The 6,482-nt window shown below is 38.7% G+C and overlaps 2 long non-coding RNA genes across 2 annotated transcripts; both read left to right on the forward strand.

Moving 5' to 3' along the window:
- Window positions 1-987: 987 nt before the first annotated feature.
- On the forward strand, window positions 988-4,117 carry LOC127535942 (uncharacterized). The gene is made up of 5 exons (XR_007944874.1): window positions 988-1,397; window positions 1,494-1,683; window positions 1,841-1,906; window positions 2,036-2,274; window positions 2,369-4,117. It is a non-coding gene; the product is annotated as an uncharacterized LOC127535942 (long non-coding RNA).
- Window positions 4,118-4,577: 460 nt separating this feature from the next.
- On the forward strand, window positions 4,578-6,015 carry LOC127535947 (uncharacterized). The gene is made up of 2 exons (XR_007944880.1): window positions 4,578-4,689; window positions 4,985-6,015. It is a non-coding gene; the product is annotated as an uncharacterized LOC127535947 (long non-coding RNA).
- The last annotated feature ends 467 nt before the right edge of the window (window positions 6,016-6,482 follow it).

Raw genomic sequence — 6,482 nt, forward strand, 5'->3', positions numbered from 1 at the left:
TGAATTAAAATTTCCACTTTAAACGCTAAAGACCTACGAACTACAACTCCGTCAACGAATTATGACATCATTAACCTGAGACTACCACCGCGTTGCATTTCGGCCGTTAGTGAAATGAAGAAGGCGCACATATCCGTGACTGAGGGGATTGAAGCGCAACTGTAAGTACATTCATATGATTTTCACTAATTTTGTGTCGAATTGCCGTAGTTTTTAACGGTGTACATGGTTTTTAAAAAGTGTTAAGCATTGTATTGTGATGTTTTGCTACCAGACTGAGCCAACTAGCCGAGGGGAACTGAAAGCTAGCTTGCTATCAATAGCTAGGTTAGCAGCATGGACCAACTAGATGACATTGCCAAATCGACTTTGAAAGGTAAGGCTAATGTATTTTGAGCTTGGATCAAATAAAGTCCAGATATTCTCAAAAACTTGCTGTTCTTAAATATTTTTTCACAGTGTGTGGTTTTAAATAGAATGTGCACATGTAAAATAATTTCTTATGTATATTAACGTGCATAACTGAAATCAAAACGTTGTGAACATCTGATTCAAGATATTATAGATGTAGAAATGCAATACTTTGCATGCTTAATGAGAAAATGTTTCGACCCGTGACAATATGTTCTGTATTTCTTGTACAAATGTTTGGATGAGCTTCATTTTTGGGGGCCCCTGATCACTGCAGCACAATAATTTGACTTTTCATTCATTCTAAAATGTTCACAGCTGCAAACATCAGTGAGGAAATGATTTGCACCCTGTCTCGTGAAGACCTGCGGGATCTTTTCCCAGGCCCAGAAAACTTTTTTCGGAGAAAGGCTGTCTGGCATGCCTGTCATGATGATTTGAATGAGGTCAGTTTCTGAATGAGGCTAACAAATGGAACCTCAGTCTTAGTGTACACAATTAAAAATGAAATGTTGCCATTACCATTGGGTTGTACTATTTATTTGTTGTTTTTTTGTTTTGTTTTACAGGAATCTGGCAGAGAAGACTCTCACTCAAAGAGCAGTATTGCTTCTTTGAATGAGTCACCCTTGCCACAGACAGCCAATCCTTTGAAAGTGTATCCTACAGAGCACAGGACCCCAGAAAAGGTTGTCCAGTTGTCCTTCCCAGAATATGTGTTGCATACTGACTCTGAACTTGAACAAGTCCGAAAACAATACTTTGAGTAGGCAAAAAAAGGTGAGGAGAGGAACTTTGAAATGTCAAAGGATCTTAGATGCCGACTCATCCGGAACACCATGACGAGTATGATCGCAATCCTGAGGGCAAAAGGTGATGGAGAATCAGAGAGATACCCATCAAAACCAGAGGTTACAGCTATGGCCAAGAGAATAGTACAGTACTACCCCATGCTCCAGGACAAAGGAAGCAAGAAGACTTCATGGGTAAGTATTGAAATGCATCCTCTTAATTGTCATGGTATTTCATGCTTGGCATTGTTTCAGCTGTTCAAAAGAATTAAATTAAATGATCTGTCACAGGTCACAGTGTATGCACAGCTATACAAAAGACTGCAAAATGTGAGGTCTCCTCTCAAGACCAGTCCACGTTGGAGCCAGCCAAAGAAGCGCTGTGTGCTAAGTGACCCAGATGATTCAAGTGACTCAACTATTATTTTAGATAGTTCCTCAGAAGGATGTAGCACATCATCCTCAGGCAGCAAAAAAAGAGGTAAGAACCAACTAATTTGTATAATGTTTGCACTTTTGATCTTCACAAGTCATTGTCAGACACAAGTAGGTCTTGATTGTTTTTATTTCAGAAAGTTTGATGTCATTAAACTTAAAATCCACATACAAAGGAAAGTGTCTTATTTTTGTTGGTGCAGAAACTGACAGTCCAGACACTGACAACCAAGCAACCATGGCCACCTGTAGTTCCCCACAGGCTTTCTGTAAGTTTTTGAAATGTATTCAAATCAACAATTGAACTTGGTGGAGGTCTGCAGTGGCCTTGTAGTTGAATATGATTCTGCTGAAGAAATCTAATATTGTTTATTTAATTTATTTTTTGTGTCGTTCAGCTACCAAGCCTTCAGAAGTCAGTTCTCCATCCAGTGACAGCCCAGCAACCATGGTCAAGCACTACAAGACCCTACAGGCTTTGTATAAGAAAAAAACGCCAAACCATGAGTCTGTCTCTCAGCTCCTGGACTTGGAATTTCCAGCCAGACGAGCATTCATTAATTCTGATTCTCTTGGTGAGGAGAACAGACCTGAGAAGATTCTGGAGGCGTACCCTTGTTTTAAAGACATTGGACATGTAAGTTTTATTAACAACCAAACAGAACAATATTTTATATTTTCAGCTGACAAAGTGATACAGTTTACTGTCTGGTGAATTGGATATTTCATAGGTGATGGAGGAGCTTCGGCGCATCTTGGACAAGGATAATAGTCACTACATTGACCAGGTGAAGGGAAGATGGCATGACTTCTCCCAGAAAGTGCAGTTTTTTGGTCTGTGGAAAAAGATGGTGAAACCCCTGTCAAGTGGAATGCAGATGTTGAGGTCTCAGAGAGGACTCAGGCTCATTATGGCCCTAAGGTAACAAAGGTTCTGAAGCAGACAAATAAAGATCTTAAGAAGAAACATTATAAGATAACCATATGATTATGCTTGCTAAAATACATATATATTTTTTGAAGTGTTGATTTGATTGAAGTAATGATACAGATGATTTATTATGTTCAGATTGAGAAGAATGATTTAAGAAGTGGTTCTGTGTGAAGTAATCCTTGTTTAGGCTCTGTGTGTGCGTACAGGCCTCATAAGCTTGTGTGTCCAGGCCTTAAGAAAGCAGAAGTACAGTAAACAACAGTCACCATGACTCGGCAGCCACAATGACATTGCAGCCTCCTCAGAAAAAAAGGGAAGTTTGGGAAAAACCCAAAAGGGTGGGCTGAAATGTGTGTGTGTTAAACAGAATGTGGACACTGTGTATTTGCTGTAACAACATGACTTCTGTATTACTGTTGTATGTGATGACAAAGTTGATTGCATAAGTTAGACGGTGTCAGAGGGCGTACCTAGCCAGTTTTGTGTGTCTAGAGAAAGTATAAGAATAGGAGAGCAGAGACATTATTTGGGAGTCGTTCGCCGGAGCTGCTAAGAAGAAGCTGCAAAGGGAACTTGGCCGGAGTTCTGAAGAATCTTCACCTTCCTCTTTTGCCCAAGAGACGGGAAGACGACGCGGGACTTAGGCTCCAGAGATCGCTGAGGACATCGTTGGAAGCAAAGTCTTTTTCTGACTTTGTTCAACAAGCGAAGACCACACTCTGCCAAACGGAGAGTCCGAAGAGGTTCTGCAGTTATCTAGAAGAAACCAATAGAGGGAAGAACCGACTACACCCGAAGAGGCAAAGGAGGCAACAGCACTGGGCTGTTCCCCTCCCCGGGGCTGGGAGACCCAGTGACCCACTACAGCCTGAACAGACGAGGGTTTTCCATCACCACCATACCACAGAGAAGACAGCTGAGGCGTAAGCACTAACGTTCCAGCCAATTCCAGAGGTAACTGCCAGACCACGATTGGCTTACAGGACTCCTCCGCTCCCCCCTGCCGAGGGACAAGATCCTTTTGTCCACAAAGAAGACATCGTACCGAGTCCTCCGGACAACTGAGTGCTTTTCCCAGACGCAAGACAAGACCGAGTGATACGGTAGTGGCCATGCTGTTCGCTCTCTCTCCTAAAATTAATAATTAGAGAAGATTGTCAGGTACGCTCAATTTATTTACTTTAGTCTCATTTTTAATCAGAAATAATTAATTGTTTTAATCATGAATTGATGCTGTGCTCTTGCTAAAATTGCTTAATAAAACGCTCTATTGCATTTAAAGAGAAGCCTAATGAAATTATTATAAACCACTGAAAATCTGCATAGTGGTAAAAAGTTAAGTTGATTGTGTGCATTCAATCCAATGGTTCTTAAAGGTTACTTAGTCCAAAGTGAGATTGTTTAAACATTACCCCTGAGGTTAGTTCTTTCCAAACCTCTAAAACGAACCCAGGAATAGCACCAAGTGCAGGCAAGTCCTTAAGAGAGAAGCTGACCGATAACGAATGTGAATGATAGATCAATTCTACTACTAAAAAGGCTGCTTGGTGGAATAGCATTTATCAGATAAGAGGGGTGAGACATTCGGATGCAAGGCAGTTAGAACCTGGGCGAGTGTCTCTCGATTCCAGCTTAATTTATTCTGCTGAAACCTGTTAGGTGAATTACTAATAGGCAGATAGAATCTAACCCTTTAAACGGAGAGCTGGACCAACTTTAACCTGAGGCAAGGGTTAAAAAAGGCTAGACTGGCGAACACCCCCAATGGGAATGGACAAAGGTAAGCACAGATAATTTCATGTGTCAAGGACATTGTGGATGTGATAAAATGTTCATTACAATTTCCTGTGGTATTGTATTGTCTCTCTTTTATCCACAGAGATGTCATTTCAAGCTAATGTTGTATTTTTAAAGCATCATTTGTTGTGGAGTTTTACTTTGATTTGATCTGATGCTCTGATTTTACATTTAGTCTTATTTTAACTATGATGAATATTTTCCCAAACAGCTGAACAAGCTGTCAGGATCCTGGGTGTGCTACCATCATTGTTCCCCTCTGCATCAGCTCCACCGAAGAAACTTGGAGATGCAAGTGAAGCTCTTGTGCATGTTCTTGAGGTGAGCTGTGCTAAAAAAACGTTCCATATTAATTCTGACTGACTAAAGCAACAAAAATCTGCAGTATTGAATAATAAAAGAAATCTTTTTTTCACATTTTGGTACGAGCAATTTTGTACACCAAACAAATGCATTTTCATATTCTCTAATTGTATTGATATTTTATATCAACATTTTCTGTATTTTAGGAGGCTTAACGCCTATGTGAAAGGAAATGGATCAAAATAACCAAAATTATCTTTTAATTAGAGGTGCATCATTTTAATGAAATGATTCATGTTTTATAACTTGAAAGGAAAAAGAAGACCCCAGTGCCTACTTGAGGGAACGCCCTCTCTCCTGTCCAGTCCTGATTGTGAGCCCATACAACTGCCTCCTGGCTGTGGGAGATGCGCCGGTAACTACGTTCCCAAAAGACAAGGTCACAGAGGGTGCTTTATACCTCATGGCCTACTATTATGCTCTACACCTGACATACCCCAAGTGCACTGCTACACTGCTTTCAATCATACAAACTGAGGTTCTTTGCGACACAATCCATGACAAAGACCTCACACCATCTTACAAAAAGAGCCTGGCTGATTGGAAAGCTTTTGTTGGCAAATAGAGCAGATGTTTAGATTTTGCCTGATCTCATCAGGGTACTGCAATCCATAATTGCTAGTTAAGTTTGCTCAACGTTGGTGTAAACTCATAATATTAAGGAACATTGGCCAGGTGTTCAGGTCCTTTCTGTTTGGCACAAATCTACAGAAAATTCACATTGTTACATGTAGTTCTACCATGGCATTTTCTATTGTTCTGTTTTGTTTGTTCCAATAAGTACGCTGTGAAACAAAAAAATGAGTGCAAAAATGGCTATTGTAAGCAGGTGTGTATAAAATTCACTTAAAGTATGATGTTGCCCTGTTTTTCTGAATTTATGCTTGATCAGCAAATATCTTGATCTAAAATCAAACTGGATGAAACTAAACTTTGGCATGGACAAAGAACTGTTTTTGGGTGGTCATTATTCCATGATGGTGAAAAAAAAAACAGCTTTTGTAAAAAGTCCTAATTTTGAGAAAATTGTGATTTAGAAAAACAGGTCATATTTCTACTTTTCAAAAAATGTAAGGCAAAATCCTGTGCAGAGAAGTCCTGTGAAATTGTTTTATTTTTAAAAAAAATTTTATTTTGAAAAAAAAAACAGTCTTATCAAAAAACAGCTGTTTTATTTTTACAAATGAATGCACTGTGTTACAACAAACATCTGTATCTTAATTGATGTAAGTTGTCAAGTTTGCTAATGTGTTGCATGCAAATAAATTGTTGATTTCAATACTAGATTTGTTTACATGGTGCAGGGTTATTTATAAATGTGGGACTAAGAACCATGGTCATATTTGCAACAAATGTATTTTCAACCAACTGTATGTGGACAAATATCTTAAAATGCTTAAATCACATGTTTTAATCTTGTTTCAAGAACAAAGTGGTCTTAAATCTAGTCATGTCACTGTTATACAACCTAAAATAAGTACATTTTGTACTCAACATGAATGTTTAAAAAGCAATTGTCTACTTTTGAGTTACACAACACCTCCAAATACTGTCAAAACATGACTAGATTTGAGGATTTTTAGCTAACTGAGAAGACATATCTCAAAATGCTTAAATTAATCTTTGTAATCTTATTTCAAGTACAAGATGGTCTTAATTCTAGCGACAATCTGCTATAATACAACTCAAAATAAGTTTAATACATTTCAAATTAGGAGGTTACATGACAGCAAAAATCTATTTTTGAGTAA

This window comes from Acanthochromis polyacanthus, chromosome 10 (genome assembly GCF_021347895.1).
Source record: "Acanthochromis polyacanthus isolate Apoly-LR-REF ecotype Palm Island chromosome 10, KAUST_Apoly_ChrSc, whole genome shotgun sequence".
NCBI classification, from domain to species: domain Eukaryota; kingdom Metazoa; phylum Chordata; class Actinopteri; family Pomacentridae; genus Acanthochromis; species Acanthochromis polyacanthus.